This window comes from Sinohyriopsis cumingii, chromosome 14 (assembly GCF_028554795.1).
Source record: "Sinohyriopsis cumingii isolate HCF-2022 chromosome 14, ASM2855479v2, whole genome shotgun sequence".
NCBI classification, from domain to species: Eukaryota; Metazoa; Mollusca; class Bivalvia; order Unionida; family Unionidae; genus Sinohyriopsis; species Sinohyriopsis cumingii.
The window spans coordinates 24,407,723-24,434,370 of record NC_142974.1 but is presented as its reverse complement, the minus strand read 5'-3'; the positions used below and the strand labels follow the sequence as shown (position 1 = coordinate 24,434,370).

Sequence of the window (26,648 nt, the reverse complement as noted above, 5' to 3'; positions counted from 1 at the left end):
TTGCCTGACAGTGTACCTCTGACTTTGCTTTTGTTCGTTTGCTTGTTCACTTCTTTGTTTTCTCAGTTTCTGTACATTATGAAAGATTATGAAAGCTAGAATTTGTATGTTTCTTTTATTACCATTTTGTGGCACCTTCTGAATATTTTCTGTATGGTTAGCACACCATAAACCAGCAATGTCATGCAGTTACTTTTATTACACCATAATTCATAGAACTAGCGCACACGCACGCACACACACACACGTATATATATATATATATATATATATATATATATATATATATATATATATATATATATATATACAGTAGCAATGGAACATTTAGCCAAATGAATGTACTTCTTCATGTCAGAGACATCATTTTGTGCCATATTTAATTGCAGGGATTGGTGGAGCTCGAGAAAATAAATAATATATTAAATTTCTAAAGGAAATAAATATATTCAGTTTTTGTTTCTTTCATTATATGCATTTCGTTCAAAAGTGATAACATTGAACCACGATACAAAATTGGTACAAATGAAAATAGTCTTTAAGAAGGTACCAAAATGAAAAACGTTTGGACATTTAAGAATTCACTACTCGGAGACCCAATATACAAAAAGAGAGTAAAAGAAGCCATTCAGAATGTAAAATACCAACGCAGTTCTCGCAACCAATCTTAAAATTTAGTATGTATTTTATTTTCTGATCTGAAATTTACTTTTAGTGATCAACGTTTTTTTTATATGTTCTTGTTCTAAATTAGAAGAATTCCAATACCATTCTATTTCTTCAAGAAACAACCTCACGATCGACATGAATATCAACTGCTTAAGGAGATGCAGTCAACCGAAGAGAGAAATGGTGCAAACGATATATCAAATTTAGATGAAAAAGGGGAAAACTTGAAGAGATTAAGAAGAAAATGGGAGGAGGAAAGGCTTGGACTAGACAGGAACGTCCGCCTGTTGCATGGCTGTTCAGAGATACAATTCCAGGTCTGCTACCTTAATTAATTTCTAAAACAAACGTATGTAGCAAGGCTATCCATAAATAGAATTACAGGTTTTCTGCTTTTAATCTATTTCGAAAGAGGCGTCTGCTGCATGCATGTTCATAGATAAGGTAATTTGTTCTAATTTTAATGAATCGGTTATTAAATATATTTTTATTTTAACATCAAATCATGTTTAGGTATTAATAGACAAACATCTAAATATTTCATATTGAAAGCGGCTGTAGACAGGGCGACCTTGTGTCCCAATATATCTTTATCTTGTGCGTGTGGATATTGACACATATGATTAAAAGACATAGGAAATTCAATGGAATAAATGGTTGGTGATATTACCTACGATAATTCTCAATAATCAGATGATGCATTACTCAACATAAATGGTTCCAAAAAGTCATTAAAATCTGCTTTAGATCTTTTATATCAATATTGACAAAATTCTTAGGTCTAAGTATAAAAATAAAAATAAAAAATGTAATATGGCTTGGAATCAGAACAGGTAGAAAATTGAAGTTCTGTTCTGAATATAAACTCAATTGAGACTGCAGTGAATTTGCTTTCTTGGGGGTCAAAGTATCAACAAACGCAGGCAATTTCCCAATTCATAGCATCCTACCAACATTCACGAAATTAAGAATTTACTTTTAAAATCGTATTCTTGCACCACAATTGCAAAGATGGTAGTGTTAAAGTGTTACAATCGAAAGACTCTCATCTTTTGTTAACTCAACAAAACCGTTCATAACCGGTAACTATTAAAGTCAATACGTTCTTTACTAGTTTATAGGGCAGGTAACAAAATATAGCATGCACCAAAAAATTAAAATAAGAGTATTATGAGTGGGGTATAAAGTGGTATTTGTTTTTCAAGTTACATATTTTGTAAAACTTATATGGCTTAGGAGACTGTTCACTGGGAACTATAAATGAAAACATCTCTTATAATCCTCGCTTCCAAATCTTGGTCATTTCAACTTTTTCGGCGCAGATGTTCAGGTCATGGGACATATTCTTAATCCCTTTCGAAAAGATGTTTTGGCATTTCACTTTAATTGCTAAAAGTCATAAAAGCTAATACATCTGAAGCATCTGTAAGGTTTAATCCTGACATAAAAATAGAACGTAAGGGTGTTTTTAAGAAAATATGGTGTCATAAAGGCATCATCTATGTAAATGACTTTATTATTGAAGATGGGCCCTCGATGTTTCGACAACGTCGCACTTAGATCCTCCCTCTGAACGAACTTCCTTGAATTTTAAAGCATACTAACGGCTACAAAATCTTATAAAATGAAATGTAACTTCAATTGTAATTTAAGTATACAACAACCCTTTTAAAACCTTTTGCACACACCATCATTAAAATCAAAGGATGTTATGGTTTTGATATATAAATTTTAAAAAGATGAAGAACAAAATAAAAGTTAAAGGAATGTTCAATTTAGTAACATGGAAAAAAAGATTGGTTCTAATTTTATGCTACCATATAAAACCACAAATTGTAAAGAATGTAATTGAAGACTTTACATAGGTTACAACTTCTTTACATAAAGCAGTCAAAATTGTCGCAAGGTGGTCTCTGTGTACGTCACATGCTGGAAAGATATCCCACTTGTTCTGGGATTGTAGCATATTACAAAGATTTCTTAGCGAGATGTTACAATGGATCGAGAGTAAGTGCAGTCACGCCAAACAACTTAGTTTTCTCCATAGAAATGTAATATTTCCAATCAAAAAGAGAACACAGGCTAATGATGTAATAAATATACTTATACTTTTAGCAAAACAGCTTATATATTAATGTGGATATTTATATATAAAAAAGACCTAAATTGCCATGTTTTAAGAAAGAACATAGACTTTGTTTTGTTGCTGAAAAATACAATGCATGCTCTACATGGATATAACAAAATTTGATAGTTAATGGTTATTATACAAATAAAAGTGAAAATTAATTTAGCCTGACTAGACAATACCAGTTTATAAAACTTTAGTGAATTAATTACAAAACAAGTTACCTCTGAAGTCAAAGAAGTGAAAATAACCTTATAAAGCAAGCAACATTTCTTTTTATAGGTGCACATCTGAATTCAGTCCAAGCTCTATATTATATATCCCATATTACACCCATCAATCATACACCAAAAAAAAAAAAGGAAAATATATTTTAACAATGCCTGAGGTATGCAACGTCTTTTTAAATAGCCAGTATAACCAGCTAGGAAAACTGGGAAATTTCTTTTCTTTAAACATCTAACCATACGCAAAATACGAAACTGTAGAGCATCACCTTATTTGTAATACTACTTAGTACAGTCAGTGTACAGTGTATCAGTGTTGTCGCCTGACTATAAAAAAAGGCGAAGTAAAGCTTTCCTCTAAGGGTGCTAGAGGCATTATAAAACCATTTCGATGACAAAACTGATCATTGCTGAAGTAGCAAGACAATTTTTCAGCATTTCTTGCTTTTTCAGTATACTTTCAGGGTAACATAAAGATGGTAACGGGTACAAGGTGCGCCGACATGCCATTTTGTACAGGGGACAATACTGTGTATTTCAAGATTCGTCCAGCATGTTCCAAATAGAATTTAAGGTTGGATGATAGTTCAAGAAATAAATAAATATCATTTTTTAAATATTCACAATTTAGCAAGACAAAAACACAACAGATAAATAACAGGAAACTAACGTGTTTAAAAAGCAATAAAAACACACAAAAGAAAGCAAAAGAAAACAAATAAAAATTAAAAACAAAAACCTGAGCCGTTGAGAAAGTGTTTGAACACTGCTAGTTTCTAATCGTTTGATATTCAAGTAAGAGGCCAATGCACAATAATTACCAGATCTATGTTTCTTTTTTCTTTTGTTGGCTGATATATTTCTACATTTTATTAGACAGCCTTCCTCCCCCTTCGTCACAAACAGAATGGCTGAATATTTTTTACATTTTATCAAATAGTGTACGTTCCCTTTCAGCGCAAACAGAATGAATGATATATTTCTACATTTTATTAAATAGTATACTTTTCCTTTCCGCCCAAACATAATGGCTGATATATTTCTACATTGTATCACACAGACTACTTCCCAGTTCGGTATAAAACAGAATGACTAATATATTTCTACATTTCATCATAATCGTCTACCTCCCTCCCGACACAAAACAGAACGACTAGAAGCGTGTACAATATGGCAACAGTATGGTACATATAAACTCGTCAGTCTAGGCATAAGTCTCTCTGGCGAGCCTTTGTAATTAACCACCCGCTTCGACATGTAGTAAGATTGATCTTTATTGCAATAATATTATAAAGGTTTAGATTTGCTCGGTAGTTGCTATAATCTTTTCAGAAAGCTTTTTTCATTTAATAACATAGTAAAGTTCATAATGATAAGTTTCCAAAATGGATTCGATCACATATAAACCATTTACACAAAACGAAACAAAACAGCACCAACAGGTTTATCTGTTTCCGGTTCTTTTAAAATTGCATCCTGGACAAATAATTATGAAAATGACCTTGGTTGGTTTGTTAATGCTTCTTTAGATCTGAACCCTGGACTTGATGTAGAGTGTAGTTTGTCATGACATAGGTAATATTGTCATTTTTTCAAATAGACTTATACATTCTAAAAGTTAGTTACTTATGATAATAATGATCCCCAGCATTCAGACATTACTACCACCACTAGCACCACCACTACTAATATTAATAACGCCACAACCACCACTACCACCACAACTACTACTACTGTAAATAATAATAATAATAATAATAATAATAATAATAATAATAATAATAATAATAATAACTGGGGTGTTATGCAGGGGTTGGCTAGTTTTTTCTTTCAATTTTACTGCATGACAGAGGGAGAACGTTGGGCTAAATGCAAATCAATACATGCCATTGACAAATCTATGTAATGTGATGATCTCCTCGTCGAGCTGTCGTCCGTGAGGCTTTCAGTAATATAATTCCATTCTGAATGTCGCGGTATTACTGATTTTCGAATACGAAATGAATGTGATTTTCAAAGACGAATTTAACGTCTCATCATCCCATGACATCAAGCGCATGACCTGTACATTAGCTGTCGAGGCTCACGTTATTTCATTATCTTCAGCCCAAATACTCTGGAGGATTTATTCGATACACTTGAGGATGCATTTAATACACTGGATGATTATTTAGTACACTGGAGTATGTTTTTAATACACTGGAGGATGTATTTAATACACTAGATGATTATTGAGCACACGGGAGTATGCATTTAATACACTTGAGGATGTATTTAATACACTGGAGGAAGTATTTAATACACCTGAGGATGTATTCAATACACTTGAGGATGTATTTAATACACTGGATGATTATTTAGTACACTGGAGGATGTATTTTATACACTGGACGATGTATTCAATACACTTGAGGATGTATTCAATACACTTGAGGATGTATTCAATACACTGGATGAATATTTAGTACACTGGAGTATGTATTTAATACACTAGATGATTATTTAGCACACGGGAGTATGTATTTAATACACTGGAGGATGTATTTAATACACTGGAGGAAGTATGTAATACACTTGAGGATGTATTCAATACACTTGAGGATGTATTTAATACACTGGATGATTATTTAGTACACTGGAGGATGTATTTTATACACTGGACGATGTATTCAATACACTTGAGGATGTATTCAATACACTGGATGATTATTTAGTACACTGGAGTATGTATTTAATACACTGGAGGATGTATTTAATACACTAGATGATTATTTAGCACACGGGAGTATGTATTTAATACACTGGAGGATGTATTTAATACACTGGAGGAAGTATGTAATACACTTGAGGATGTATTCAATACACTTGAGGATGTATTTAATACACTGGATGATTATTTAGTACACTGGAGGATGTATTAATACATTGGGCGATGTATTCAATACACTTGAGGATGTATTCAATACACTTGAGGATGTATTCAATACACTGAATGATTATTTAGTACACTGGAGTATTATTTAATACACTGGAGGATGTATTTAATACACTAGATGATTATTGAGCACACGGGAGTATGTATTTAATACACTGGAGGATGTATTTAATACACTGGAGGAAGTATTTAATACACCTGAGGATGTATTCAATACACTTGAGGATGTATTTAATACACTGGATGATTATTTAGTACACTGGAGGATGTATTTTATACACTGGACGATGTATTCAATACACTTGAGGATGTATTCAATACACTTGAGGATGTATTCAATACACTGGATGAATATTTAGTACACTGGAGTATGTATTTAATACACTAGATGATTATTTAGCACACGGGAGTATGTATTTAATACACTGGAGGATGTATTTAATACACTGGAGGAAGTATGTAATACACTTGAGGATGTATTCAATACACTTGAGGATGTATTTAATACACTGGATGATTATTTAGTACACTGGAGGATGTATTTTATACACTGGACGATGTATTCAATACACTTGAGGATGTATTCAATACACTTGAGGATGTATTCAATACACTGAATGATTATTTAGTACACTGGAGTATTATTTAATACACTGGAGGATGTATTTAATAACTAGATGATTATTTAGCACACGGGAGTATGTATTTAATACACTGGAGGATGTATTTAATACACTGGAGGAAGTATTTAATACACCTGAGGATGTATTCAATACACTTGAGGATGTATTTAATACACTGGATGATTATTTAGTACACTGGAGGATGTATTTTATACACTGGACGATGTATTCAATACACTTGAGGATGTATTCAATACACTTGAGGATGTATTCAATACACTGGATAATTATTTAGTACACTGGAGTATGTATTTAATACACTGGAGGATGTATTTAATACACTAGATGATTATTTAGCACACGAGAGTATGTATTTAATACACTGAGGATGTATTTAATACACTGGAGGAAGTATGTAATACACTTGAGGATTTATTCAATACACTTGAGGATGTATTTAATACAATGGATGATTATTTAGTACACTGGAGGATGTATTTAATACACTGGACGATGTATTCAATTCACTTGAGGATGTATTCAATACACTTGAGGATGTATTCAATACACTGAATGATTATTTAGTACACTGGAGTATTATTTAATACACTGGAGGATGTATTTAATACACTAGATGATTATTTAGCACACGGGAGTATGTATTTAATACACTGGAGGATGTATTTAATACACTAGATGATTATTTAGTACACTGGAGTATCTATTTAATATACTGGAGGATGTATTTAATACACTAGATGATTATTTAGTACACTGGAGAATGTATTTAATACTGGATAACGATTTTAGTATACTGAACAATGAATTTAATACACTGGAGGACATATGCATTACACTGGAGGACGTATTCAATAAATGGAAGGACACATTTAACACACTACAGAACGTATTTGATACACTGAAGGACGAAATTAATATACTGGGGGGTGAATATCTAATACACTGAAGGGGGTATTTAATATCTTAAGGATTAGCTGGCTGTTGTTTGATGTGAAAACGCCAAGTGGTATAGTAGAATCACGTTGGATTACGTCAACACGCTAGTAAGCATTATTGACCGATTCACTTTTGTCCAATGTTGATTTGCAATGCGCGTTGTTTACCGCGAAGCTGTATGCCTGTCTTGTTGGGTATAAGAGAAAGGCGCGCGGGAGCAAACGCACACACAATTCAAGTGGAGTTGGTATTAGAGAATATCAGAAGTGTGAAAATAACGGCCCTCTCTTACTCCTTTATAATTAAGACGCAACTGCACAAACCCATAATGCATCGGTCAAATCTGTTTCAACCAAGCCAAACATACGATTTAAAATATTAATCAGACAGAAAAACATCAACAGCTGCTTGTAGATACTGTTTTAGATAAAAATAATTCGTGCTACAGAACAGAGAAAAAATGCATATATGTACTTTGGAGTGTAGGCAGTGGTTTTGGCATAGTACATGTATAGAATTTGGCATGGAGCATGTAAAATTTGGTATAGTGCATGTAAAACAATTTGGTATGGTGCATGTAAAGCATTTGGTATAGTGCATGTAAAACATTATGTATGGTGCATGTAAAACATTCTGTATGGTGCATGTAAAACATTATGTATGGTGCATGTAAAGCATTTGGTATAGTGCATGTAAAACATTATGTATAGTGCATGTAAAACATTATGTATGGTGCATGTAAAACATTATGTATGGTGCATGTAAAACATTATGTATGGTGCATGTAAAACATTATGTATAGTGCATGTAAAACATTATATATGGTGCATGTAAAACATTATGTATAGTGCATGTAAAACATTCTGTATAGTGCATGTAAAACATTATGCATGGTGCATGTAAAACATTATGTATGGTGCATGCAAAACATTATGTATGGTGCATGTAAAACATTATATATGGTGCATGTAAAACATTATGTATAGTGCATGTAAAACATTCTGTATAGTGCATGTAAAACATTATGTATGGTGCATGTAAACCATTATATATGGTGCATGTAAAACACTATGTATATTACATGTAAAACATTATGTATGGTGCATGTAAAACATTTTGTATGGTGCATGTAAAACATTTTGTATGGTGCATGTAAAATATTATGTAAAGTGCATGTAAAACATAATGTATGGTGCATGTAAAACATTATGTATGGTGGATGTAAAACATTATGTATGGTGCATGTAAAACATTATATATGGTGCATGTAAAACATTATGTATGGTGGATGTAAAACATTATGTATGGTGCATGTTAAACATTATGTATGGTGCATGTAAAACATTTGGTATAGTGCATGTAAAACATTATATATGGTGCATGTAAAACATTATGTATGGTGCATGTAAAACATTTGGTATAGTGCATGCAAAACATTCTGTATGGTGCATGTAAAACATTATATATGGTGGATGTAAAACATTTGGTATAGTGCATGTAAAACATTCTGTATGGTCCATGTGAAACATTATGTATGGTGCATGTAAAACATTTGGTATAGTGCATGTAAAACATTATGTATAGTGCATGTAAAACATTATGTATGGTGCATGTAAAACATTCTGTATGGTGCATGTAAAACATTATGTATGGTGCATGTAAAGCATTTGGTATAGTGCATGTAAAACATTATGTATAGTGCATGTAAAACATTATGTATGGTGCATGTAAAACATTCTGTATGGTGCATGTAAAACATTATGTATGGTGCATGTAAAACATTATGTATAGTGCATGTATATCATTTGGTATAGTGCATGTAAAACATTATATATGGTGCATGTAAAACATTATGTATAGTGCATGTAAAACATTCTGTATAGTGCATGTAAAACATTATGTATGGTGCATGTAAAACATTATGTATGGTGCATGCAAAACATTATGTATGGTGCATGTAAAACATTATATATGGTGCATGTAAAACATTATGTATAGTGCATGTAAAACATTCTGTATAGTGCATGTAAAACATTATGTATGGTGCATGTAAACCATTATATATGGTGCATGTAAAACACTATGTATATTACATGTAAAACATTATGTATGGTGCATGTAAAACATTTTGTATGGTGCATGTAAAACATTTTGTATGGTGCATGTAAAATATTATGTAAAGTGCATGTAAAACATAATGTATGCTGCATGTAAAACATTATGTATGGTGGATGTAAAACATTATGTATGGTGCATGTAAAACATTATATATGGTGCATGTAAAACATTATGTATGGTGGATGTAAAACATTATGTATGGTGCATGTTAAACATTATGTATGGTGCATGTAAAACATTTGGTATAGTGCATGTAAAACATTATATATGGTGCATGTAAAACATTATGTATGGTGCATGTAAAACATTTGGTATAGTGCATGCAAAACCTTCTGTATGGTGCATGTAAAACATTATATATGGTGCATGTAAAACATTTGGTATAGTGCATGTAAAACATTCTGTAAGTGCATGTAAAACATTATGTATGGTGCATGTAAAACATTTGGTATAGTGCATGTAAAACATTATGTATGGTGGATGTAAAACATTTGGTATAGTGCATGTAAAACATTCTGTATGGTGCATGTAAAACATTATGTATGGTGCATGTAAAACATTTGGTATAGTGCATGTAAAACATTCTGTATGGTGCATGTAAAACATTATGTATGGTGCATGTAAAACATTTGGTATGGTGCATGTAAAACATTATGTATGGTGCATGTAAAGCATTTGGTATGGTGCATGTAAAACATTATGTATGGTGCATGTAAAACATTATGTATGGTGCATGTAAAACATTCTGTATGGTGCATGTAAAACATTCTGTATAGTGCATGTAAAACATTCTGTATGGTGCATGTAAAACATTTGGTATAGTGCATGTAAAACTTTATGTATGGTGCATGTAAAACATTTGGTATAGTGCATGTAAAACATTATGTATGGTGCATGTAAAACATTATGTATGGTGCATGTAAAACATTCTGTATAGTGCATGTAAAACATTCTGTATGGTGCATGTAAAACATTCTGTATAGTGCATGTAAAACATTCTGTATGGTGCATGTAAAACATTTGGTATGGTGCATGTAAAACATTCTGTATAGTGCATGTAAAACATTCTGTATGGTGCATGTAAAACATTCTGTATGGTGCATGTAAAACATTTGGTATGGTGCATGTAAAACATTCTGTATGGTGCATGTAAAACATTTGGTATAGTGCATGTAAAACATTCTGTATGGTGCATGTAAAACATTATGTATAGTGCATGTAAAACATTCTGTATGGTGCATGTAAAACATTTGGTATGGTGCATGTAAAACATTCTGTATGGTGCATGTAAAACATTTGGTATGGTGCATGTAAAACATTTGGTATGGTGCATGTAAAACATTTGGTACAGTGCATGTAAAACATTCTGTATAGTGCATGTAAAACATTCTGTATGGTGCATGTAAAACATTTGGTATGGTACATGTAAAACATTTGGTATGGTGCATGTAAAACATTCTGTATGGTGCATGTAAAACATTTTGTATGGTGCATGTAAAACATTATGTATGGTGCATGTAAAACATTCTGTATGGTGCATGTAAAACATTATGTATGGTGCATGTAAAACATTATGTATAGTGAATGTATATCATTTGGTATAGTGCATGTAAAACATTATATATGGTGCATGTAAAACATTATGTATAGTGCATGTAAAACATTATGTATAGTGCATGTAATACATTATGTATGGTGCATGTAAAACACTATGTATGGTGCATGCAAAACATTATGTATGGTGCATATAAAACATTATATATGGTGCATGTAAAACATTATGTATAGTGCATGTAAAACATTCTGTATAGTGCATGTAAAACATTATGTATGGTGCATGCAAACCATTATATATGGTGCATGTAAAACACTATGTATATTACATGTAAAACATTATGTATGGTGCATGTAAAACATTTTGTATGGTACATGTAAAACATTTTGTATGGTGCATGTAAAATATTATGTAAAGTGCATGTAAAACATAATGTATGGTGCATGTAAAACATTATGTATGGTGGATGTAAAACATTATGTATGGTGCATGTAAAACATTATATATGGTGCATGTAAAACATTATGTATGGTGCATGTAAAACATTATGTATGGTGCATGTTAAACATTATGTATGGTGCATGTAAAACATTTGGTATAGTGCATGTAAAACATTATATATGGTGCATGTAAAACATTATGTATGGTGCATGTAAAACATTTGGTATAGTGCATGTAAAACATTCTGTATGGTGCATGTAAAACATTATATATGGTGCATGTAAAACATATGGTATAGTGCATGTAAAACATTCTGTATGGTGCATGTAAAACATTATGTATGGTGCATGTAACACATTTGGTATAGTGCATGTAAAACATTATGTATGGTGGATGTAAAACATTTGGTATAGTGCATGTAAAACAGTCTGTATGGTGCATGTAAAACATTATGTATGGTGCATGTAAATCATTTGGTATAGTGCATGTAAAACATTTGGTATAGTGCATGTAAAACATTCTGTATGGTGCATGTAAAACATTATGTATGGTGCATGTAAAACATTTGGTATGGTGCATGTAAAACATTATGTATGGTGCATGTAAAGCATTTGGTATGGTGCATGTAAAACATTATGTATGGTGCATGTAAAACATTATGTATGGTGCATGTAAAACATTATGTATGGTGCATGTAAAACATTCTGTATCGTGCATGTAAAACATTTGGTATAGTGCATGTAAAACATTATGTATGGTGCATGTAAAACATTTGGTATAGTGCATGTAAAACATTATGTATGGTGCATGTAAAACATTCTGTATGGTGCATGTAAAACATTCTGTATAGTGCATGTAAAACATTCTGTATGGTGCATGTAAAACATTCTGTATAGTGCATGTAAAACATTCTGTATGGTGCATGTAAAACATTTGGTATGGTGCATGTAAAACATTCTGTATAGTGCATGTAAAACATTCTGTATGGTGCATGTAAAAGATTCTGTATGGTGCATGTAAAACATTTGGTATGGTGCATGTAAAACATTCTGTATGGTGCATGTAAAACATTTGGTATAGTGCATGTAAAACATTCTGTATGGTGCATGTAAAACATTCTGTATAGTGCATGTAAAACATTCTGTATGGTGCATGTAAAACATTTGGTATGGTGCATGTAAAACATTCTGTATGGTGCATGTAAAACATTTGGTATGGTGCATGTAAAACATTTGGTATGGTGCATGTAAAACATTTGGTATAGTGCATGTAAAACATTCTGTATAGTGCATGTAAAACATTCTGTATGGTGCATGTAAAACATTTTGTGTGGTGCATGTAAAACATTTGGTATGGTGCATGTAAAACATTATGTATGGTGCATGTAAAACATTTGGTATGGTGCATGTAAAACATTATGTATGGTGCACGTAAAACATTTCGTATGGTGGATGTAAAACATTATGTATGGTGCATGTAAAACATTTTATGTATGGTGCATGTAAAACATTTCGTATGTTGGATGTAAAACATTATGTATGTTGCATGTAAAACATTATGTATGGTGCATGTAAAACATTATGTATGGTGCACGTAAAACATTTGGTATGGTGCATGTAAAACATTATGTATGGTGCATGTAAAACATTTGGTATGGTGCATGTAAAACATTATGTATGGTGCATGTAAAACATTATGTATGGTGCATGTAAAACATTTGGTATGGTGCATGTAAAACATTATGTATGGTGCATGTAAAACATTATGTATCGTGCATGTAAAACATTTGGTATAGTGCATGTAAAACATTATGTATGGTGCATGTAAAACATTTGGTATAGTGCATGTAAAACATTATGTATGGTGCATGTAAAACATTCTGTATGGTGCATGTAAAACATTCTGTATAGTGCATGTAAAACATTCTGTATGGTGCATGTAAAACATTCTGTATAGTGCATGTAAAACATTCTGTATGGTGCATGTAAAACATTTGGTATGGTGCATGTAAAACATTCTGTATAGTGCATGTAAAACATTCTGTATGGTGCATGTAAAAGATTCTGTATGGTGCATGTAAAACATTTGGTATGGTGCATGTAAAACATTCTGTATGGTGCATGTAAAACATTTGGTATAGTGCATGTAAAACATTCTGTATGGTGCATGTAAAACATTCTGTATAGTGCATGTAAAACATTCTGTATGGTGCATGTAAAACATTTGGTATGGTGCATGTAAAACATTCTGTATGGTGCATGTAAAACATTTGGTATGGTGCATGTAAAACATTTGGTATGGTGCATGTAAAACATTTGGTATAGTGCATGTAAAACATTCTGTATAGTGCATGTAAAACATTCTGTATGGTGCATGTAAAACATTTTGTGTGGTGCATGTAAAACATTTGGTATGGTGCATGTAAAACATTATGTATGGTGCATGTAAAACATTTGGTATGGTGCATGTAAAACATTATGTATGGTGCACGTAAAACATTTCGTATGGTGGATGTAAAACATTATGTATGGTGCATGTAAAACATTTTATGTATGGTGCATGTAAAACATTTCGTATGTTGGATGTAAAACATTATGTATGTTGCATGTAAAACATTATGTATGGTGCATGTAAAACATTATGTATGGTGCACGTAAAACATTTGGTATGGTGCATGTAAAACATTATGTATGGTGCATGTAAAACATTTGGTATGGTGCATGTAAAACATTATGTATGGTGCATGTAAAACATTATGTATGGTGCATGTAAAACATTTGGTATGGTGCATGTAAAACATTATGTATGGTGCATGTAAAACATTATGTATGGTGCATGTAAAACATTTGGTATGGTGCATGTAAAACATTATGTATGGTGCATGTAAAACATTATGTATGGTGCATGTAAAACATTATGTATGGTGCATGTAAAACATTTGGTATGGTGCATGTAAAACATTATATATGGTGCATGTAAAACATTATGTATGGTGCATGTAAAACATTTGGTATAGTGCATGTAAAACATTATGTATGGTGCATGTAAAACATTATGTATGGTGCATGTAAAACGTTTGGTATGGTGCATGTAAAACATTCTGTATGGTGCATGTAAAACATTTGGTATAGTGCATGTAAAACATTCTGTATAGTGCATGTAAAAAATTCTGTATAGTACATGTAAAACGTTTGGTATGGTGCAGGTAAAACATTCTGTATGGTGCATGTAAAACATTCTGTATGGTGCATGTAAAACATTCTGTATAGTGCATGTAAAACATTCTGTATGGTGCATGTAAAACATTCTGTATAGTGCATGTAAAATATTCTGTATGGTGCATGTAAAACATTCTGCATGGTGCATGTAAAACATTCTGTATAGTGCATGTAAACCATTCTGTATGGTGCATGTAAAACATTCTGTATAGTGCATGTAAAACATTCTGTATCGTACATGTAAAACATTTGGTATGGTGCATGTAAAACATTTGGTATAGTGCATGTAAAACATTATGTATGGTGCATGTAAAACATTTGGTATGGTGCATGTAAAACATTCTGTATAGTGCATGTAAAACATTCTGTATGGTGCATGTAAAACATTCTGTATGGTGCATGTAAAATATGATGTATGGTGCATGTAAAACATTATGTATGGTGCATGTAAAACATTCTGTATGGTGCATGTAAAACATTCTGTATGGTGCATGTAAAACATTCTGTATGGTGCATGTAAAACATTCTGTATGGTGCATGTAAAACATTATGTATGGTGCATGTAAAACATTCTGTATAGTGCATGTAAAACATTCTGTATGGTGCATGTAAAACATTCTGTATGGTGCATGTAAAAGATTCTGTATGGTGCATGTAAAACATTCTGTATAGTGCATGTAAAACATTCTCTATGGTGCATATAAAACATTCTGTATAGTGCATGTAAAACATTCTGTATGGTGCATGTAAAACATTTGGCATGGTGCATGTAAAGCATTTGGTATAGTGCATGTAAAACATTATGTATGGTGCATGTAAAACATTCTGTATGGTGCATGTAAAACATTCTGTATGGTGCATGTAAAACATTATGTATGGTGCATGTAAAACATTTGGTATAGTGCATGTAAAACATTATGTATGGTGCATGTAAAACATTCTGTATGGTGCATGTAAAACATTTGGTATGGTGCATGTAAAACATTATGTATGGTGCATGTAAAACATTATGTATGGTGCATGTAAAATATTCTGTATGGTGCATGTAAAACATTATGTATGGTGCATGTAAAACATTATGTATGGTGCATGTAAAACATTCTGTATGGTGCATGTAAAGCATTATGTATGGTGCATGTAAAACATTTGGTATAGTGCATGTAAAACATTCTGTATGTTGCATCTAAAACATTTGGTATGGTGCATGTAAAACATTATGTATGGTGCATGTAAAGCATTTGGTATGGTGCATGTAAAACATTATGTATGGTGCATTTAAAATATTATGTATGGTGCATGTAAAACATTTGGTATAGTGCATGAAAAAGATTCTGTATGGTGCATGTAAAACATTTGGTATAATGCATGTAAAACATTCTGTATGGTGCATGTAAAACATTATGTATGGTGCATGTAAAACATTACGTATGGTGCATGTAAAACATTCTGTATGGTGCATGTAAAACATTATGTATAGTGCATGTAAAACATTTGGTATAGTGCATGTAAAACATTCTGTATGGTGCATGTAAAACATTTGGTATGGTGCATGTAAAACATTATGTATGGTGCATGTAAAGCATTTGGTATGGTGCATGTAAAACATTCTGTATGGTGCATGTAAAACATTTGGTATAGTGCATGTAAAAACATTATGTATAGTGCATGTAAAACATTATGTATAGTGCATGTAAAACATTATGTATGGTGCATGTAAAACATTCTGTATGGTGCATGTAAAACATTCTGTATAGTGCATGTAAAACATTCTGTATGGTGCATGTAAAACATTCGGTATAGTGCATGTAAAACATTCTGTATGGTGTATGTAAAAGATTTGGTATGGTGCATGTAAAACATTATGTATGGTGCATGTAAAACATTATGTATGGTGCATGTAAAGCATTTGGTATGGTGCATGTAAAACATTATGTATGGTGCATGTAAAACATTATGTATGGTGCATCTAAAACATTATGTATAGTGCATGTAAAACATTATATATGGTGCATGTAAAACATTATGTATAGTTCATGTAAAACATTATGTATGGTGCATGTAAAACATTATGTATGGTGCATGTAAAACATTATGTATGGTGCATGTAAAACATTTGGTATAGTGCATGTAAAACATTATGTATGGTGCATGTAAAACATTTGGTATGGTGCATGTAAAACATTCTGTATAGTGCATGTAAAACATTCTGTATGGTGGATGTAAAACATTCTGTATGGTGCATGTAAAACATTATGTATGGTGCATGTAAAACATTTGGTATAGTGCATGTAAAACATTCTGTATAGTGCATGTAAAACATTCTGTATAGTACATGTAAAACGTTTGGTATGGTGCAGGTAAAACATTCTGTATGGTGCATGTAAAACATTCTGAATGGTGCATGTAAAACATTCTGTATAGTGCATGTAAAACATTCTGTATGGTGCATGTAAAACATTCTGTATAGTGCATGTAAAACATTCTGTATAGTGCATGTAAAACATTCTGTATGGTGCATGTAAAACATTCTGTATGGTGCATGTAAAACATTCTGTATGGTGCATGTAAAACATTCTGTATAGTGCATGTAAAACATTCTGTATGGTGCATGTAAAACATTTGGTATGGTGCATGTAAAACATTTGGTATGGTGCATGTAAAACATTATGTATGGTGCATGTAAAACATTTGGTATAGTGCATGTAAAACATTATGCATGGTGCATGTAAAACATTCTGTATGGTGCATGTAAAACATTCTGTATAGTGCATGTAAAACATTCTGTATGGTGCATGTAAAACATTTGGTATAGTGCATGTAAAACATTCTGTATGGTGCATGTAAAACATTTTGTATGGTGCATGTAAAACATTATGTATGGTGCATGTAAAACATTATGTATGGTGCATGTAAAACATTTGGTATGGTGCATGTAAAACATTATGTATGGTGCATGTAAAACATTATGTATGGTGCATGTAAAACATTATGTATGGTGCGTGTGAAACATTCTGTATGGTGCATGTAAAACATTATGTATGGTGCATGTAAAACATTTGGTATAGTGCATGTAAAACATTCTGTATGTTGCATGTAAAACATTTGGTATGGTGCACGTAAAACATTATGTATGGTGCATGTAAAGCATTTGGTATGGTGCATGTAAAACATTCTGTATAGTGCATGTAAAACATTATGTATGGTGCATGTAAAACATTTGGTATAGTGCATGTAAAACATTCTGTATGGTGCATGTAAAACATTTGGTATAATGCATGTAAAACATTCTGTATGGTGCATGTAAAACATTATGTATGGTGCATGTAAAACATTATGTATGGTGCATGTAAAACATTCTGTATGGTGCATGTAAAACATTATGTATGGTGCATGTAAAACATTTGGTATAGTGCATGTAAAACATTCTGTATGGTGCATGTAAAACATTTGGTATGGTGCATGTAAAACATTATGTATGGTGCATGTAAAGCAATTGGTATGGTGCATGTAAAACATTCTGTATGGTGCATGTAAAACATTTGGTATATTGCATGTAAAACATTATGTATAGTGCATGTAAAACATTATGTATGGTGCATGTAAAACATTCTGTATGGTGCATGTAAAACATTCTGTATAGTGCATGTAAAACATTCTGTATGGTGCATGTGAAACATTTGGTATAGTGCATGTAAAACATTATGTATGGTGCATGTAAAACATTATGTATGGTGCATGTAAAGCATTTGGTATGGTGCATGTAAAACATTATGTATAGTGCATGTAAAACATTATGTATAGTGCATGTAAAACATTATGTATGGTGCATGTAAAACATTCTGTATAGTGCATGTAAAACATTCTGTATAGTGCATGTAAAACATTCTGTATGGTGCATGTAAAACATTTGGTATGGTGCATGTAAAACATTATGTATGGTGCATGTAAAACATTATGTATGGTGCATGTAAAGCATTTGGTATATTGCATGTAAAACATTATGTATGGTGCATGTAAAACATTATGTATGGTGTATGTAAAACATTATGTATAGTACATGTAAAACATTATATATGGTGCATGTAAAACATTATGTATAGTTCATGTAAAACATTATGTATGGTGCATGTAAAACATTATGTATGGTGCATGTAAAACATTATGTATGGTGCATGTAAAACATTTGGTATAGTGCATGTAAAACATTATGTATGGTGCATGTAACACATTATGCATGGTGCATGTAAAACATTTGGTATAGTGCATGTAAAACATTATGTATGGTGCATGTAAAACATTCTGTATGGTGCATGTAAAACATTGTGTATGGTGCATGTAAAGCATTTGGTATGGTGCATGTAAAACATTCTGTATGGTGCATGTAAAACATTTGGTATAGTGCATGTAAAACATTATGTATGGTGCATGTAAAACATTCTGTATAGTGCATGTAAAACATTATGTATGGTGCATGTAAAGCATTTGGTATGGTGCATGTAAAACATTCTGTATGGTGCATGTAAAACATTTGGTATAGTGCATGTAAAACATTATGTATAGTGCATGTAAAACATTATGTATGGTGCATGTAAAACATTATGTATAGTGCATGTAAAACATTATGTATGGTGCATGTAAAACATTATGTATGGTGCATGTAAAGCAATTGGTATGGTGCATGTAAAACATTATGTATGGTGCATGTAAATCATTTGGTATAGTGCATGTAAAGCATTTGTTTGTTCTAGTGCTACCACGCTACAACCTGCCTTGTTCAAGTAAGTTAGATAAAATTTCAAAAGTATAATGCGCATCTTGATCATATGAACCTATATGAAAAACAGTATAATATATGTATTTTAAGGGAGTATTTTACTTTATCTTAAAATAAGAAAATAGTAGAAGTAACTGTGCTCGCGCGCGCGCGAGCACACACACACACACACATACATATATATATATATATATATATATATATATATATATATATATATATATATATATATATATATGTGTGTGTGTGTGTGTGTGTGTGTGTGTGTGTGATATCGATGGATCCGTATTGTAACACAATTATCGCACGTTCCTTTGTATCGAAATCTCATACTCGAAACACGAAATATTTCTCAGAACTGCTGTGACTATGTCCAATTAAGTATCAAATATATCAGGTATAAGTGTTATTATTATTAAGTATTAATTATTATTATTATTATTATTGCCATTACTCTTTTGATTATTTCTGAACGATTTGAAACCCTTTTTAGCTGAAGAAATCACAGCGGAGTGTCGGTAAGAACCTTAGAACTTTTTTTACTGTTGTATGCAGATGATTTAACTGTCTTTGCTGACACTGCTAACCTGTTGCAAAATATGTTAAATAGGCTGCATGCATATTGCCTAAAGTATAAACTAAAAGTGAATATGAAATAAAGAGTGTTTTTTATTTCGCACAGGTGGCTATCTCAGAAATTACGAAAAGTGGTACTATGACCATACAGAGGTAAACACTGAAACATATTATAAGTATTGAGGATGCATACTGTCTTCAAATAACTCTTGGTGTATATTTCAAAAAACTCTTTGTATATATGTAAAACAAACTCTATCCTTGCAGGCCCTGTCTTCAAATAACTCTTGGTGTATATGTCAAAAAACTCTACCCTTGCAGGCCCTGTCTTCAAATAACTCTTGGTATATATGTCAAAAAACTATATCCTTGCAGGCCCTGTCTTCAAATAACTCTTGGTGTATATGTCAAAAAACTCTATCCTTGCAGCCCCTGTCTTCAAATAACTCTTGGTGTTTATGTCAAAAAACTCTATCCTTGCATGCCCTAAAAGCTATGAATATTTTGATGCAAAGTCTTTCCAAATTTCGCAGATTATCCGTGACTGAATTGCTTCGTCTTTTTGACGCGACGATAACAATGGGGCTGAAGTTTGGAGGTTATACGATGTCAATGAAATTGAAAAAGTTAATTTATCATTTTGTAGATATATTCTTGGTAAATCTAAGCCTATACCAAATGCATTCGTATATAACGAATTAGGAAGAATTATTATGCAGTGTATAAGATATACACGTATTTTGAAGTATTGGCTAAGAATACTAAAAATGCCGGAAAACAGATATAGTAAACAATGCTACAATTTACAGTCAAGATGGGGGGAGGGGGGGAATTATGATTGCTGGGCTAACAAATTTCCTATGATGAATTCAATAAAAGCCCTGTCCACCATAACAGGGTGTGTTGCAAACGTTAAAAAAAATGTATTTTTAGATACCGACATTTTTTTCCTTATGATGAGCGAACCTATCCTTTTCTCCAAACGTTTAAGTTGTAGGACTTCCTTTATTTTATTTCTAGAAATATGACTTGCATTTTGTTAAAGCATGTTGTTTTCAGAAATGTCACTCTCATAATATATATATATATATATATATATATATATATATATATATATATATATATATACAAATAATTAAGCTGAATGTTATATACCTCTTTCATAATGTCAAATAAATTTTCTAATCTTTGATCCTGAGTTGACTCACTGTCTGTTTGTTGTGAACATTGTTCCTCGTGTGCAGCAATAATCTAAAACAAAATGTACCTTATTAGAGAACATTAATGAGTCACTTATACTGATGGCTATTCACTGACTAACTAAAAATAATTGATCATGATATGACTGAACAATTGTTAAACCTGACAACACCACCACCAAATCATAACACAATACTGTAACATTTCTACTACATTTTGTTTAATAGGTATTTTCATTAACTGGGGATGGGAATAAACCATGCCATGATTGTAAATATTTATATGTAAACTGATTCACACGTTAGTCCAACAAAGACATATATATGTAGGCCTTCTAAATCTACCAGCAGAAGAAAATGTTTTTATTCACATGATGAAACAAAGTTTAAGGCAACATGAAAACTTTGACAATATTTATCAAATGTTTAAATCTAAGTTCTTGATTTATTAGATATTTACTGCATGTTTGGGGGGGGGGGGGGCTATTAAAGAACGCTCTACAAGGTACAAATGGAAATGATGTCGTGACTGATTTGAATATCATAGACGTAATACAATGAATGGTACTTGTCATTAAAACCTCACCCTTGCTGCTTTCTCTCTTTGAATAGCCCCTTCTTATTTACTTTGGCGGTGACACTTGACAAGTTACTTCCTCTGATGGTGACATTTCAAGCCAACACAGTTGATGCTGTGGTGTTGAGGGTTCTGATATATTTGCAGTTACCTTGGCTTGGTTGTCAGTTTCCTTCACACAGTGGATAGACGGGACAGCACCATCAATGAGTTTGACTTTCTTTGGTACCCTACCCATATGATCAACCTCAAATCTATACCTAAATGGGAAGCATTCTTGTGTGAAATGAAAGGAGCAGAGGGCAGAAAACTCTGTCCCAGTTTGCTCTTTTGATTTTTACAAAATTTGTCCACCTAAGACGAAGTGCTTGGTCTTTCTTCGTACTGATATTAGTACCCTTACTCGTACCTTGTCAACCACAACAAATCAAGCTGAGGCGACGATATCGTAGCTAGGTCGTTCGGGAAGGAATGCATGGAAAACCCATCAGCATTTGTATTCCCACAATTTGCTCCAACACACCTGCCCCCGCTGCCCCTGCCTGAACCTCCACGATCTCCTCTTGGCATGATTGTGATGATAAAACTTTTCAAACTAACTAATATGGCACGGAACACGCGTTTTCTTTATGTTTCATAGAAACGGAAGAAAGGTGTGTGTTCAAAATATGACGTCAGGCGATCTACACACTCCGGAAATTACCGAGCGATAAAATTGGTCCGATGTGTATTATTTTCGAAAACAGCTGAGCGTATTTCTCAGTTATCATGACGAACTTTTCCAGTTTTTTTTAATTTTTTATACCGCTTCCAAAGTTTATTTTCTATTCAAATAATATTGAATTTTATTTACTTTATCTACACTGGTATGGCACTTTAAAAGGCTTCTTGTTACATTCGTCTTGGCTATGTTTGGTGTACTCAGGATGTACATGATGAAATACACTTCTTAGCTTGTTGAGCCAGAGATGCGAAAATGGTTTTAGGCAAAAGCTGCAGGATGAGATTAAGTCGATGGAAAGACTGTTCTTCTATTGGTCATTGGGAGCATAACTCACGTGTCAAAAATAGCTATAATTGTCTGGAGATAGTGATGTTAGTTATATAATCGCCATGCTCAGAGTTGAGAATTTGCCAGTCAGAGGTAACACGGGAAAATATGAAAGTATTTGCTATGAGGAAAGATTGTGTCGAATTTTTAACCTTTAACATCGAAAATGAATTCCATTTTATTACTGCTTGTCATCTACATGGAGAAATGCGAAGAAAATATTTACCCACTTTTGTATATAAAAATCCAACTTTATAAATTTTTTGGTCTTTTATACAAAATGATACTAGTAAAATTATGATGACTAATTTAGTAATATTTACTATAAAAGCCTTGAAGATTAGAGAAACCGTTTTATCAATGACTTCTGCTACATAAGATTTTAGATCGATATAAAAACGTATTCCATGCAGGTTTTAGGGTTCCCCTTAAATTCCTTTGTGTGATTACTGCACAATACGTACTTGTATCTCATTTAATTCAAAAATTGCAAAAATGATCACTTTCATGTATATCAAGTCCAATACACGTTGTTCTTTAGTTGCGCACTAAAACATCTTATTGTACCGCATGATGTATGGATAAGTATCATGGGCCAGTGACCTGTAGGAAAAAATAAACATCATCATCATCATCATTATCATCATTATTAAGTATAAATTATATTATTATTATTATTATTATTATTATTATTATTAAGTATATATTATATTATTATTATTATTATCATTATTCTTCTTCTTCTTCTTCTTGTTATAAATTAAGTACTCTCTCATGGAAAGCATAGTTCTCGATCGCCACTGAAAATCTCGACTAAAACTGACAAGTTCGTTTGTCAGTCAGTATTAGGTACTACAGTGACAGAAAATATGGGTTAAATGGGGAGTCTTTTGGACACTGCCTGTGGTAGGTACCGCCAGCAGCATTGTTCGTTTTATGGGAATACAAATAGAGAAATCAACCAAAACACTTTTTATATGACCTTTGCATCCGCCATTTTCTTCGCTTTCTGATAATGAATTGGCATTGCAGTCGCATTGTAATTTGTGTTAAATCTCTTTCATAATGATAACAAATAAAATGGTGATTCCACGATTTTGAGCCTTTAGCTCTTGGAAGATGCAGATATGTGTCCATAACACCCTATTGAACTGATCTTTCCAAGAGTTCATGGCGTTTTGCTTTACATGACTCTGTCAATATCACAAAAGCACAGCGATGAGTTAGTTGACATAAACAACGTTCTTTATTCCGAAATAGGTCAATGAGTTGTTAGTGAGAAATATACTTGAACTTTGTAAAACAAATTAATTTGGAATACTACTACTACTACTACTACTACTACTACTATAATTTAGAATTTGACAAGAACACGATTAGTCTACAAATCCTATTACGCTAAATAATAAATCTTTTGGTTTGTGTTTTAAAATATTCTTTTAAAATATCAAAGAGCGGGTAAATATGCAATACGCACTGAACCAGTCACAAAACAAATTTACATTCGGGACACACCATCCGGTCAAAAACTTTACAGCTAACAAATTATCTGAGGGGAAAATAACAACAACAAAAAGCACCAATAATGAGACAAGACGATCTGTAACTGAGTGCTGAAAAATGTTTCATTATATGCCATTCACAAAGTTTGGCATAAATTATTCATGTCTGAACTAAAGGCGTGCTGAATACAGTACCATTTGAATACAGAACCATTAGAACTATAATTGTCTGAAATATGATTACGAATGTAAATGCAATTCTACCGGAAAAGCGATACAATAATTTGAATATATTTGGGTTCACATTATATTTTGTGTGCAGTACATTACAAACACTTAGAGAGAAGTCAGTAATATGAGAGAGAAAATGAAAGATGATCGATTGTGTGAACATGTTCCAGGCATGTCTGGGTATAAAGAATACCTTACCTACTTACATATCTGCCTTCATATCCGCCTTCCCTTTCCATGCATATGAACGTACGTTCTAAACAAATTCTGACTAAGCTGTACTTAGTTACCGCAGCTACTATATATAATATACAAGTCGGTTTATTCATTCATAAAAAGTAACACCATGAAAAGCTGACGAACAACGGAAAAGATCTGATTGAACAACAACCATTCAGATAAAAATAAGAAAGGCATGACCACAGTAAGCCAAAAGATTTGAAACACTTGGGTTACGATAAGAAAGAACTAATATTAGAAGAAAAAAGCAAAATATCAACAGATTACATCTGTGACGTACTGAAGTTCTTAGTTAATAACAGGATTTTTAAAAGAATCTCCTAGCATGCTCCCATTTTCATTAGGATTTCACTGGCGCCCACAAAAGTGGATCAAATTGCGTCATGTATCAAATGGATATCGACCCACCAAGCTCGCCAGTTTGTGAACGTATTAGGAAAACAGTTGCCTAGGAAACGAAACGTATACAATACAGCGAGACCGAATGATTGTGGCTTTTATTACAAGGAATCAAAATTGGCATCAAGGTCATTATCCAGTAGCTATTTGTAGCCCAGGTGACAGATGGTCAGACTGGTTGTTTTTATGCACTCTGACGCATGATATAAAGAAAAGGAGTTATTTTTAGAAACCGTTATTGACTAGTACCACTCCGGATCGTCTATATAACGTTTATATATATATATATATATATATATATAAAGATTGCTACCACAGTTTCAGAACAGATCAATCGGCTAATAATATAAATGAAGCGGATGATAGCATTTTTCTTCTTAATTTAATGCAACCGTTAGTTACTATAATGAATCAGAAATACATGTCTATTCATAGTAATCTTGAAGTATTGCTATGGACAAATATTACGTGAGTCATTGTTAGGCTTACAATTTTGACTTTCATTAGAAGAAGAATACGCATATGAAATGTACCTAAAATTAGTATGTAAACCACCCCTCCCAATCCCAAAGAAATAACGGAGAGAGAGAGAGAGAGAGAGAGAGAGAGAGAGAGAGAGAGAAAGAGGTCGGGTAGGTTCCGCTAATGTCCTACATGAAGAATTCGACATTAGGATGTTTAAGAAGTTCCGGATATTCTGGATACAGTGTTGGAATTGTTAGTCCTTAATATATGTCGCCCCATAATGTTCAATGGCATTACCTTTTAAAATGTTTTTGTGCCAGCATGTTAGAACACTACCTGTGTTTTGATAAACAGGGACAGAAAAAAGGAATGAAACGCCTTAGCAAGCTATTTCATTTGATGATAGACAGTATATTAATAAATAAAAAAAATAAATGAGTACCCATTTTGTCTTTCATACAAAGCTTCATTGAAAAGTAGATGGTACTTTTCTATAGTTGGCATGAATATATGCAAATTATGTTACGCAACCGTTTAACAGACGAATGATACAAAAACACTAGCATCTATCAGATTAATGTTACTTATTATTGCCAAGTATTTTTCATACATATTCCAGTATTGCAATATATGGACTAAATGGCTGATACAATATACTACTTTGCAATTTAAAATATTCTTATTTGTTACTGATTTCTGATTTCATAATTGATGCTGTTTTTTATGTGTCTTCTTTTCCCTTTTTATCCAATGACTGGCAGCT

At 32.5% G+C, this 26,648-nt stretch overlaps 1 protein-coding gene across 1 annotated transcript in view; it reads left to right on the top strand.

Annotated features, from left to right (window-relative positions):
* The first annotated feature begins 825 nt into the window (after positions 1–825).
* LOC149783428 (two pore potassium channel protein sup-9-like) overlaps positions 826–26,648 on the top strand; it is a 144,840-nt gene continuing 119,017 nt past the window's right edge. Inside the window, exon 1 of the mRNA XM_089931653.1 lies at positions 826–986. The gene's annotated coding sequence lies outside the window, so the exon portion shown is untranslated. The remainder of the gene's footprint in view (positions 987–26,648) is intronic.